Here is a 14,048-nt window from a genome sequence, read left to right as displayed (position 1 = left end):
TTGGAGGTAGGAAATAGCAGCAACTAAAGAAATTAGCTGATTTGAGGAAACATTAACCATGAGGGAGGAAGGAGGCAGGACATTGTAGTCAAGTGTAGATTGGGATAAGGAAGGTTCTAAAGTTTCCTTGCAGGAACACAGAGGCACCCTTCCTTATTGTGACTGAGAAGAAACCTAAAAAGTGATGTTCTCTTCTGAGGTAGGAGGATTCAGCCATCACTCCTGTTTGCTGTTAAAGTTCACCAGCAAGCCCGGCACTGTGTAAGACTTGTGTGGCCCATTGTTAAAATGGTGCCAACGTCCTAATCATGTCACAGGAACCCAATTTCATTACAGCCTGGGGTTCTGATTATTGCAGGGAAAGTGCAAGAAAAACAATTTATTACAAATTAAAGTGCAGCTGTTCTGAATATCATGTTATTGTAAAATAGGAATAAAATAAAACACATGGAACTGAACCTTACTTTTTTTGGCTTAGTCTGAGGTGTGTCAAGTTTTTTTGGGTGTTTAGCACCATAAACTCTAACATGTTTTATCACCGTTTCTTACCAAACTCACCTCATTAATTACCTATCCTGCCCCATGGCATTTCTGACATCCATTTTCTGCCCTATCTTACCACACATCATTCCTACAAGTATTCAGCACTCAGCAGATATCCTCCGTCATCTTTAAACTCTTGTGGCAGACTCAGACCAGCACTGTCAGTCTGGTGCTGGCCTGCGTAATTGTCTGATAATTGCCTAGGACATGGCAGACAGAGGATAATTAGCACAATGCTGTGTGGGCAGGAACCTGGAAGCTTCTGCGAGGTGGGGTTGTGTACAGAGAAGACATCCTCTTCCCTCCCAACACCAGGAGTGGGTCCCATGATACCAAACTATGTCAACTTGGTCAAAGGTATAACCCAGGTTAAAGCAATCTCAGTCATCTGGGGCAATGCCCAACAATGTAGGAAGAAGGTTGAATCCTTCTCCACTCCAAAGAGTAAATTTTACCCTATTCTCTCCAATTCCTCACACTTAGTCTATCTCTATAATGTATCCATCTCCCATCAAGGCTTATGCTCTACCGCTCTCACTATCACTGTGAACATCTTCCCCATTCCCTCAGTCCCACCAACCTTCAATACCACTAACCCTGCATGCTTTCTGCTCTTTCTACTTGCCTCACTTGGGACACCACCCCACCTGAACCAACAATTATATTTATGCTACATACTTACTTCTCCTGTAATGTCTCTCATTCATACCATGAGGACAGCAGCCCACTATAGAGTAGAAAGAGTGAAGACCTGCCATTCAGCTCCTCACCCATTATGAGGAGAGATTCTGACTCTGAGCAGAGTCTGGACTGTTGTCTGAGGCTGCCCTTTATTTACTGTGCTGGGAACAAGCTTCCTGGTTTTGTGGCTGTGTAATACGTAAGGCAGTGTAACATGTTCTGGCTGAGGAGGCAAAGCACATGGTAACACAAGGCAGGGATGCTGTGAATATCCAGGTAGTTGTAAAGTGAATGAACATCTTGACAGTGAACAAAGAACACAGAAATGCAACCTGATCTGGTGCATGAGCTGGGTGTGTGCCTCTGAGTGCACGGACTGTGCTGCAGCATCACATTGATAATTGCCAGAGCAGCCCAAATTGCAACACTGAATTGCAGAAGCATCATGCACATGGATTGGAGATGTGCCCTGAGGGTTATTTGAAGATGGCACAAATCAGATGCCAATCTGTGCGGACATATGGATTGTCTTCATGGAGCAGGACCTGAGAGGTTGGTGCCCAGTTTCCACCATGGACTTCATTCACAATGAGCAGCAAGGTGCAGTCATCAGGTGCTCGCTCTGTTTTCCCTGTCAAAATTTCCCAAGATTTAGCTGGTTTGGTAAATTTGGTAAGGGTCTGAATATTGATGAGGTAAGTTGTGGTGTTAATTGGCAAGTTGTTAATCCACATCGACTGGCATTTCACATTACGCAGGGAGAAACTCACCATGTCATTTGTGAAAACCATAAAAGATGGAGTGAAATGAGCTTGATGTTCTGATGAGTCTTGCTGCATTTGCCCCATAGCCCCCATCACTCAAACCACTATATAATTCAGCCCATAGAAACAGAAGTGACATGCAGGTACACAGAGTCCCATGAATCTGCATTGACTCTGACAACAATCTAATGATTGAGAAAGAGGTTGTTTCAGTATCTAATCCGGTATACTTGTGTCTCCACTTTAATTGTAGAATGAGCATATCTGAATTCTAAATCTTGACACTTGTGGCAATAATTATTACTCCTTAATTATTTTATGGGATATAGACATTCCTGAAGACACTGACATTTCATGCCTATTCCAAAATGGCCTCAGAAAGGCCATTTTCTTGATGCGCCAATCTATAAAGATTCTGCTGCAGTTTGGTACAATTGACTGGCTTCCTCAGCGATTTCAGAGGTAATTAAGATTCAACCAAATTGATCTTAGTTACATATAGGTCAAGGTGGGTAGGAATGACAGATATTCTTTCTTAAAGGATCAAGGTGAAACAGACAGCATTTTACAACATAGCCAGTAGGCTATGGTCAGCATTACTAATACTAATTTTTTTATGACATCTTTTTATATAGAGCAACAAATTGAAATTCCCACTTGTTATGATGGGATTTGGTCTTGTGACACAATGTATCTGATCTACCAACTACAGTGCTATTTTACCCCACATTTACTCAACATTCTGCTGCTGATCCAACCTGGTTGCACAGCTGTATTAAGAACATGGCAAATTAGTTGCTTTTTAATTAATCAGTAATTTATCTTTTATTTTGTTTTTCAACTTCTGAGGCTCAATCCTGTATCCTTCCAGAGATGTAATTTTTTTGTGTAACCCGTGTAACATTGAAAAGACAAATCCATTTACTTTTTTTTCACACTGACTGCAATTTGTACAATTGATTGACATAGTAAACCTAAACTATGCTCTATGTGACCTTGATACTGGGCTTGAAACAAAACAAAAATCCAAACAGGGTCTAAATCACTATGTGTAAAGGTCAAAATATTAGTATTTATGTAAGCACAGTATCGTGGATGAGCTCAGCTCATGTGGTCTCCTGTCTGACATGTTGTCCATTGAATCATCTGCTTTATATCATGATCATTTCCTGTATTTGTTCATCATTTTGTTCCCCCTTGATCTATTCCTCACTCTTCAGCCAGACTTCTGTATTTCCTCTCCAGATATCTCAATCACCATAGGAAACTGGGAGCAATTTAGTCATTATGTTTTACCTAATTTCTTCATCCCATTATCCACATTACAAGGAATGATGTGATATGATCATTAATCTACTTCCTTAATGTTAAATCAGTAAAATGAGGTGCAAGAACTGTTTCGAGAGATTTCTTTCACCCTTTGTTTTATTTTATTGAATGACTAATCATAAGAAGTAGTTATTTCCCTAAATCCCTAGGTTCACAGATGTTTACAATTTAGCAGGAGCCCATCTGGTCCCTTGGGTCCACACTACCTTTTTTGCTGGAATAGTCTGAAAAGAATACAACTGCCCTCTTTTTGCTCATAGCCATGATTTAAGTGCTTATTCATTTTTAAGTGTCTGTCTCGCTGTGGCAAATAATTAAAGTCTCTGCACCAACACATTTCTCATATCGTTGCCCCCCCCCCACCGTGTTAGAATCGTAGAATCCTTACAGTGGAGAAGAAGGCCATTCAGCCCATCGAGTCCACACTGACCCACGAAGAGCATCCCACCCTAGCCCTGTAACCCTGCATTTCCCATGGCTAACCCACCCAGCCTGCACATCTCCGGCCACTATGGACAATTTAGCATGGACAATCCACCTGACCTGCACAACACTGGACTGTGGGAGGAAGCCAAAGCACCTGGAGGAAACCCATACAGCAACTAAGTTAAATAGCGGCTAGGATGAGAGACTGGGACTGCAATCTGTGAAGGCTCTCAGCCATGTCAGCTATACGAGATGACTTTGTCACTGCTGTACCAATACGCTGCCAAAGAGTGGAAACACCAGATTGTCAATGTTTGTGCAAGTGCACAGTGGCTTTTCAAAGATGGTGTGGGCCAGTCATGCTAGTTTTTCAGTGTATCGCCAGTATCTCTCAGTTACAGTGATTCGAGTAAGAGAGGTACCATTGAGGCTGGGTAGGTAATCAATGAGGTAGGTTTGGAAAGATGCAGTGATGAAATTTATTTGACCTTACAGAGATAACCTTCTCTGAAACTCCACAAAACAGACATTTAGCCAAAAATCCTAAGATTCAGCTCATTTTCATTATATTATATATTGTATACAATAGTGTAAATGTATGTGTGTGTGCAGAAATCTACTAGAGCATACAGCAGTCATTGTTAGGTCAAAAAAAAAAAACAGGCTACTAAAAGGGGTAAGGATAGTATCTGCACTTTGAAATGATGGCTAAGTCACAAGTATTAAGACAGTCTAACCACAGCAGACTGCCAATGTGCAACAGGAAGAAAAAGCAGATCATGGAGGTTCTCACAGGGTAATTTTTCTGCCAACAAAAAAAATGCACTTGCTTCAACTGAGGGTCACAAAATTAACATCTGAATCAGAAGCCTTGAGAGCCAGTTCTTAGCCCACATGTTAACCCTAGAAGCACTAGACCACTGCTCAATGATCTGTCCGCCACCAACACCACTCACATACCCCTACAGCATGATCAACCATCTCACCACCCTCTCCTTCCATTATCAATATATGCCACCATTCCTCTGACACATTATTATCACCCCATCATCACCTCCATAACAATGAGATCCTACTTGGCTACCAACTCTCTACATCACCCTCATGCTGGACATGAAACAGCAATCGCTCTGATCCAAATGACCACTGCATCCTTCTATAGAAGGCTTTCCCAACTGGCAGGCAGCCAGCAAGAAATTTACAAAAAAAGATTGGAGAGAAATGATTTTGACAATCTTGTACACCTGGGTTTCCTACATGTGACACCTTTCCACAATCTGGAAATGGCACCAAATGTAAGAGTCCAAACCAAGAAGGAAGTAGAAATTGGATTTCAACCATGGCTCAAAAGTAAATGAAAGCTGTAGAAGAAAATATTACATTTCCAACACAGACGTCTGAAGGATTAAGACTCCACACTTGTAAAATTACCTTGTGAGGATCAAAAAGGTCACGTGAACGTAATGACAATTGTTGTGCTGTTTAAATTCACTGTGAAGACATGAGTCCTAGCTTTGTAAGGTTTCCTTAGCAGGAAACTAATGGACAAGACCCCAGTTACATCCCACTGCATGTCTTTCACTTTGAATCTCGTGATAAAGAATTCTACAGCACAACCTGTGAAGGAGCAAGGTATTTCTGACTGCACCTTTAAGGTCTTCAATGTTCAAGTGAGCATGTGTGGTCACTAAAAGGTGTTGTTTTATCTAATTTATGATAAGGTTAAGGACTGTTAGTATCACCATTGCTACTAATGTAAATATGTGCCCTTAATAAAAACATAATGAATCAAACCGCATCTATAGCTCCAGGGCTAAGACTTCAGGGTTAAAACTTAACATAAGGAACAAAATGTATATAAATATGGAATGTTCATTTTCGTTTTCTTTTATTTAGCATTGACAATTCAAATTAGAACTTGAACTACAATGATGACATGCTGAGCAAACATGGGATTTCAGTGTTTAATCTAGCACACAAAATCATACAGATACGTCACTAAACCTCAAGCTTTTCCTTTCCTAAGTATAATCATTTTCTTTCATAACATATAAGTAAACTAGATCATCACATCCTTGTAATTTGGGATGTCTCTGGGGCAGGTAGCAATTAACATTCAAAGTTTTGTTTTTCTATGACTGAAATGTTCAAAATAATTATACCGAATAGAAGTAATAACACTGTTAAACTGTAACATTTTAAAATATATTAAGATTTAAACAAAAATATAGCACAGTTTTTGAGTACGATTTGAATGTTACTATTTTAGGCTCAAACCCATTTACAGATGTGGTTGACTTGCATTTATTTTAATCTTTATGCTGCAATGTCCTCTGATGTAAGTGCCATTTGTGAATCAAGTGTCAATCTAGCCTGCGTAACCACTGCAATGTTGTGATGATTGGCATCAATAATTGGTCAAACCAGAAGGAACATTTAGGCCTTTACACTCTTTCAAAAAGAGCACCAATTTTAACATAAACTATAAAGAAAATTTTGCTGGATGTCCATTTGAACAGTGATGCAAAGCTTTATTTACAGTAATTGATGCTATTGCAGCATTATCTATTTTTTGGTTGTCAAATAGTCCATTATTTTTCATAATGGCCTGAGAGACCCCTCGTTGTGCTGACCAATTTGAATTACATCCCACATGATGGTGCCTCATCATTAGTCTTCTACCACTCATTCTGCCATGAAAATCACAACTACCAATTTTTTTTGACAGTAGGGAAGCCCATAAAGGCATAAAACATAGTTTCAATAGGGTCACAGTGTGGGGCTGTACCTCCTTTAGAGAGTGCACAAGGCGATTTTCTTATTAATATTAGGGTGTTGTTATGCCGAGGCAAATTACCATGCCAGCTGGTTTGAAACAGTTGCAATTCTCATACTAGAAGACTATTAAAAGCAAGTCAGGGAAACAAGTATACTGAAAGAGGAGTATCTTTATTTGATACTATTAACCTTACAAACTTAGTACAAACACTAGACTTATAATTTCTGCTTAATACAGAAATTTCCTCAGCTCGTATGTGTTGGGAAATCCTAAATCCATTCTAGATGGCATTCACTCCCCAGCCCACACAAAAAATCCTTTATCTGATTGGTTTCTTCCCAAACTTTAACCTTGCTTTTTGGCTATATCATCTATGTGCTTTGAAGAACTGATGTCTAATCATTTCATAATTGTTCTGTCACCACCCATTTTAGAGTGAAAGCAACTTCCAAAAATGGGCTATCATTGGTGAAAATTGTTATGCTGTGGGCAGCTGCTGCATTTAAAATATGGATAATGGGAAATTTGGTTCACAATTGCTATTTACTGGCATTACATCCAAGTTTATTGGAGGTTAGTAAAGTCAAGACAGGCTTCTTTATTTGGAAGGCTAATATAGTTAAACACAGAGCATTGGGACACTTGACATCTTATTTAGTTTACAGCAAAGGCCAAGCCGAGGTTACAGATTGTGGTTTATGTGTTTTTTCTTTATTTTAATATATAATTGTCAATATGCAGTTTTCTGATGATTTTGTCAAGATAAAAGTAATATTGTTTTGCTCAGAACATCATTAAGTTGAAATGAAAAAACAGGACTGAAAAATGCCTGTACACTGGAACCAATGACTAAACTTGCTGTCAGGATGATAGTGTTCAAGCAGGGTTTGCTGGGGGTGAAAACTGACCAATCGTTAACCATTGCTCATTACCTCGGAGTTGTTGCTGCTGTGGTTGCAAAGGGGAAAGAGGGAGACAGCTTGGTCAACTACCAAAAAACAGATCAGCAGAAGACCGGCTTCCCAACTATTTGTCTATATCTTGGCGAAACTAAAAAATTAGGACACAGAATAAGTGTTGAATCTCATATCTGAATTGTTATTGGACTGTTTACAGAACATAATTGACAGTCAATAAAGGTATAAATTTTTTTGGGGGAAAATTGTGAATGTGATTCATTTATAACAAGAGTGTGTCTTCAAATCAAGGTACTTGTAGAAATTTTCGAGGAGAAAGTGAGGACTGCAGATGCTGGAGATCAGAGCTGAAAATGTGTTCCTGGAAAAGCACAGCAGGTCAGGCAGCATCCAATGAGAAGGGGAATCGACGTTTCGGGCATGAGCCCTTCTTCAGGAATGAAGAAAGTGTGTCCAGCAGGCTAAGATAAAAGGTAGGGAGGAGGGACTTGGGGGAGGGGCATTGGAAATGCAATAGGTGGAAGGAGGTCAAGGTGAGGGCGATAGGCCGGAGTGGGGGTGGGGGCAGAGAGGTCAGGAAGAAGATTGCAGGTTAGGAAGGCGGTACTGAGTTCGAGGGCTGGGACTGAGACAAGGTGGGGGGGGACGGGAAATGAGGAAACTGGAGAAATCTGAGTTCATCCCTTGTGGTTGGAGGGTTCCTAGGCGGAAGATGAGGTGCTCTTCCGCCAACTGTTGTGTTGCCATGGTCTGGCGATGGAGGAGTCCAAGGACCTGCATGTCCTTGGTGGAGTGGGAGGGGAAGTTAAAGTGTTGGGCTACGGGGTGGTTGGGTTGGTTGGTCCGGGTGTCCCAGAGGTGTTCTCTGAAACATTCCGCAAGTAGGCGGCCTGTCTCCCCAATATAGAGGAGGCCACATTGGGTGCACCGGATGCAGTAAATGATGTGTGTGGAGGTGCAGGTGAATTTGTGGCGGATATGGAAGGATCCCTTGGGGCCTTGGAGGGAAGTAAGGGGGAGAGGTGTGGGCGCAAGCTTTGCATTTCTTGCAGTTGCAGGAGGCCATCTGGGTTGTACGGTAGCATGAGCACCCGCATGGGCCCCAGCTATGCCTGCCTCTTCGTAGGATATGTGGAACAGTCCATTTTCCACAGCTACTCTGGCACCACCCCCCACCTTTTACTCCGCTACATCGATGACTGTATCGGCGCTGCCTCGTGCTCCCACGAGAAGGTTGAACAGTTCATCCACTTTACCAACACCTTCCACCCCGACCTCAAATTTACCTGGACCGTCTCAGACTCCTCCCTCCCCTTCCTAGACCTTTCCATTTCTATCTCGGGCAACCGAATCAACACGGACATTATCTATAAACCGACCGACTCCCACAGCTACCTTGACTACACCTCCTCCCACCCTGCCCCCTGTAAAAATGCCCATATTCCCAATTCCTTCGTCTCCGCTGCATCTGCTCCCAGGAGGACCAGTTCCAATACCGTACAACCTAGATGGCCTCCTTCTTCAAAGACCACAATTTCCCCCCAGACGTGATCGACGATGCCCTCCACCGCATCTCCTCCACTTCCTACTCCTCAGTCCTTGAGCCCCGCCCCTCCAATCGCCACCAGGACAGAACCCCACTGGTCCTCACCTACCACCCCACTAAACTCCATATACATCGTATCATCCGTCGTCATTCCCGCCACCTCCAAACAGACCCCACCACCAGGGATATATTTCCCTCCCCTCACCTATCAGCATTCCGAAAAGACCACTCCCTCCGTGACTCCCTCGACAGGTCCACACCCCCCACCAACCCAACGTCCACTCCCGGCACCTTCCCCTGCAACCGCAAGAAATGTAAAACTTGCGCCCACACCTCCCCCCTTACATCCCTCCAAAGCCCCAAGGGATCCTTCCATATCTGCCACAAATTCACCTGTACTTCCACACAGATCATTTACTGCATCCGCTGCACTCGATGTGGCCTCCTCTATATTGGGGAGACAGGCCGCCTACTTGCGGAACGTTTCAGAGACCACCTCTGGGACACCCGGACCAACCAACCCAACCACCCCGTGGCTCAACACTTCAACTCCCCCTCCCACTCCATCAAGGACATGCAGGTCCTTGGACTCCTCCATTGCCGGACCATAGCAACACGACAGCTGGAGGAAGAGCGCCTCATCTTCCGCCTAGGAACCCTCCAACCACAAGGGATGAACTCAGATTTCTCCAGTTTCCTCATTTCCCCTCCCCCTACCTTGTCTCAGTCCCAACCCTCGAACTCAGTACCGCTTTCCTAACCTGCAATCTTCTTCCTGGCCTCTCTGCCCCCACCCCCACTCCGGCCTATCGCCCTCACCTTGACCTCCTTCCACCTATCGCATTTTCAACGCCCCTCCCCCAAGTCCCTCCTCCCTACTTTTTATCTTAGCCTGCTGGACACACTTTCCTCATTCCTAAAGAAGGGCTCATGCTCGAAACGTCGATTCTCCTGCTCCTTGGATGCTGCCTGACCTGCTGCACTTTTCCAGGAACACATTTTCAGCTACTTGTAGAAATTCCCAACCATGCCAAAGATCAGTTTTATCCAAAAATGTGTCAAAGCATAAAAATGTGCCCAAGAATCCAACTTGTTCATAGTGTTGTGAAGTTAAACAGAAGAAGTTAGCTTAGTGCATAAAGACAAGAGATAAGATGCATTATTACCAGTTAAATGCTATGTATGGTTACATTAAAATGAGACATGCAGTTTATAATGCAATTCTTTTTGTTTGGTTACACGATGAAGAAATGGAAAATGACAGAATAAGTAGGATATAATATGATAAATTGCTTTAAGTATTCCTCCATTCACCAGTCTTTGATGTGGGTTCATAGAAATAGTGATGTCCCAGTCATGCCATCTTAAATTGCAGCTTCACATCATACTCAATTTTCCAACTCCGAAAGCATTACTGCATCAAACATTTCATAAAATAACTTCACAGAGGCCGGTATCCCGTGGGCAGCACGGTGGTACAGTGGTGAGCACTGCTGCCTCACAGTACCAGAGACCCGGGTTCAATTCCCGCCTCAGGCGACTGTCTGCGTGGAGTTTGCACATTCTCCCCCTGTCTGTGTGGGTTTCCTCCGGGTGCTCCGGTTTCCTCCCACAGTCCAAAGATGTGCAGGTAAGGTGAATTGGCTATGCTAAATTGCCCGTAGTGTTAGGTAAGGGGTAAATGTAGGGGTATGGTTGGGTTGTTTCCACACTGTAATGTAATCTAATCTAATCATGTCACCCTTTATTTACATATGCACCGTACTTAACGCTGATCCAGCTACCTCAGAGCTACCTCAGAGTGTCAGGATGTCTGACGGTCCTGTTCTTCTCTTTTCTTTTGTTTCCTTTTTTTTTGTGTGTGCAGGTGTGAGACACAGTGAAAGACACAAGGTGCATGAATCTTTATTCAAATTTCCACCACCAAGAAGAAAGGAAACACCCGAGTGGCCTATGACAAGCAGTGCCCTTCACATCAAAGGGCAATGCTGCGTATCAAACAGTGAAGGGGAGGGCAGGGATTAAATCAAAATAGAGTTGGAGGGGGAAATAATGCACTCCACTCCCTGCGGCGCCCACCTCTCCCTGAACAACTCCAGGGTGTCGGTGGACACCGCGTGCTCCTTTTCCAGAGACACCCAGGCTCTAACATAACCGCCGAAGACGGGCAGGCAGTCGGCCCTAACGACCCCCTCCACGGCCCGCTGCCTGGACCTGTTAATGGCCAGTTTGGCCAGGCCCAGGAGCAGACCCACGAGGAGGTCTTCAGACCTGCCCTCCCTCCTGCGTACCGGGTGCCCAAAGATCAGGAGCATGGGACTGAAGTGCAACCAATAGCAGAGGAGGTGGTTTTGAGAAAATCAAAAAGGGAGTGCAAGCACCCACACCCAATATATACATGGTCGACGGACTCCATAGCATCACAGAACAAGCAGTTGGGCTGGGAGTCCGTGAACCACCGCAATCTGCGGTTGCAGGGGACCACTGCGTGCAGCACCCTCCACCCCAGATCCCTGAGAGAAAGGGGGAGGACTCCCGCGAAGAGAGTCCTCCACTGGGGATTCCCACCGCCCGGTGGCAAATGGGCACACCAAGGGGTGTCTGGGTGGTGGATGAGGGAGAAGAGGTGGACGGTGTGCAGCAGCAGTCGATACAGGGCCCGACTTTTTATGTCCTTAAAAGGGACAAAACTAAAATTCCGGAGGCGGCTCAGGTTGTGGGGCACAGGCTTCCGTGGGAAGTACGGGACCTTGGGGCCAATGTGAAATTCCGTCCAGGCAGGGGTGAGCGTGGACGGGATTCCACCGCACACCTGAGCATCCTCCAACTGGTGCACTACGTTGGGTCCCAGCACTGCAGTTTTAAGGCGTCGGATGACAGTGGCCACGTACTGGACGTCTACCATTGCTCTGCTCGCTATGTCGTGTGGCAGTGTCCAGTCCAGGCCCCCGCCACCCAGCACGTCCCCGACCCTGGTCACCCTCACCACCACGGCCCTCCCCTCCGACAGCCACTCGAACCCGCGAGTACGGAGATGCGGATTGCTGAGCCGCTACTCCTGTCGGAGGGTAGACGCAACGCAATTCGACCATGTTCCAGACAGTGATCAGGTCCAGGCAGCGTCTTGAGGGCGACCTCCAAACCATCGCGGTCGACGAACAGGAGCTGCGTGTCGTAGTTGAGGTTACGCCAGGGCGCACCACCTAGGAGGAGGCTCAACGTAAAGGTATCGCTGCAAGGTCTGAAGGCGGAACGTCGCGGCCTGGGTGCGGACAACAGTCGTGTTCTTTTTTTTATTGCAGTGTTGTTTATTGATACAAGTTAAATTCAGTAATAATGCCTTCATATAGTGTACAACTAAAATAATTCTGTTGGATCTAGAATTTTAGAAACAATTTCAACAAACTATCAAACCAGTAGTCCTTATTTCAAAGAAGAAAGTTCATGGAAGTAGGCACCAAGCACTTGGATTCCCTGAATGTAGTTAGACCGGTTGATTTTCTCATTCTATGAATGAGCACCATCATCTGCAGATCCAAGCGGCAGTAACAGAACACTTTTTCCTGTAGTTTCCTGGAATGTCAGGGTAACTGGAATACTCCCATCTTCCCTGGTCATGTCTGGTTCAATTCCAAATACGGTTTTCATTGCATTCCTGCCAGCTTTAAAGTGAGGATGGTTATAGTTTTCCAGCCAGGCCTTTGCACCGTGACCCATGTAGGCATTCAGTTTGTTCAGACTTCCATATTCAGCAAAAATCTTCTTGATATAACCTACCACCTGCTTCTCCACCACTACTGGATCCATATTAGGTACCAATCGAATGGAAAACTTTCCAATAACTTTCCTAGGAATTACAGTTTTAGCTCCCGAACCAGCAAAAGCTTCCTCAATGCCATGTAAAGACAAGCATGGATATCTCCATTTGTGCATCAGAATTTGTTCCTTAGTGGTATGCAGCAGTTGGCAGCCACCTGTATCTTTGCAATATTCTTCCACATCAAAGTCTATTTTCTCATACAATGCCTTTTCCTCCTCAGTGAGTGGTGCTACTAATTCATCAATACCAGGAATGAGAATTTTTCCTTTCTTGTCCACCAACTTGCTTAATACATAGATCAAGTGTGTCATCGCTTCGTGCACAGAACCACCAAAGACACCGGAATGCAGATCCTTGTAACAGTCTTGTTCTTTTTTTCTCATAGGCTGGTATCCATTCACCAACTCATCCTTTATTTACATATGCATAGCACTTGACTTTGGTCTGGCTTCCTCAGAGCAGGCTTTCAGAGTGAGCAGAACCTCTGACACTCCTGTTTATTTTTAAAACCAGATTCCTATTTTTGATAATTTTTTTTTTAACCCCCCCCCCAACACTACCGCCTAACTGCAGTAGTGAATAGTCTTGTTCTGATCTGTCAGCCGGGGCTACCTGATTGGAAGAGATTAACCGCCCCAACCAGGGATCTCATTGTATGAGGTTGTCCTGGCTGATCTTGTTACAATCACTACATTTGGTTTAGTGAAGTAGAAACATTCTTGCTAACACAGGAGTGTGCAAATATCAGAAAATAAAGCACTAATTTTGACTCAGTACATCTGGATATGCACATTGCATTATTTTCTGGCCAGACTTTTTCGTCAATGTAAATTGCTCTTTCACAGAATGACTCGTATACTTCAAATATTTTCTGTGCAATTTCCCATTCATTGTGGTGGCGTTACACATTACATTAGACCAAACCACATGCAGAATGCATGAAGGGAAGTTCCATGTGTAAAATAGCTCTTAAAGTGGTAAACACATAGGTTTTCCCTGCTTTATTTCAAATATTCTATTTCAGAGTCATAGAGATGTACAGCACGGAAACAGACCTTTTGGTCAAACTCATCCATGCCGACGAGATATCCCAACCCAATCTAGTCCCACCTGCCACCACCCGGCCCATATCCCTTAAATGTTTCCTATTCATATACCCATCCAAATGTCTTTTAAATGTTGCAATTGTACTAGCCTCCACCACTTCTTCTGGCAGCTCATTCTATACACATACCACCCTTCG

At 44.1% G+C, this 14,048-nt stretch overlaps 1 protein-coding gene and 1 pseudogene across 3 annotated transcripts in view; both read right to left on the bottom strand.

The window, feature by feature from the left end:
• Positions 1-14,048, bottom strand: part of LOC122563237 (neuron navigator 1) — a 653,551-nt gene that overhangs the window by 369,152 nt on the left and 270,351 nt on the right. The window lies entirely within an intron of this gene.
• On the bottom strand, positions 12,233-13,155 carry LOC122563238 (cytosolic non-specific dipeptidase pseudogene; annotated as a pseudogene).

This window comes from Chiloscyllium plagiosum, unplaced genomic scaffold, assembly GCF_037043375.1.
Source record: "Chiloscyllium plagiosum isolate Xiang-an unplaced genomic scaffold, Cpla_swu_hap1 HiC_scaffold_26, whole genome shotgun sequence".
Taxonomy (NCBI): Eukaryota; Metazoa; Chordata; class Chondrichthyes; order Orectolobiformes; family Hemiscylliidae; genus Chiloscyllium; species Chiloscyllium plagiosum.
This window is presented reverse-complemented; position numbering and strand designations above follow the sequence as displayed.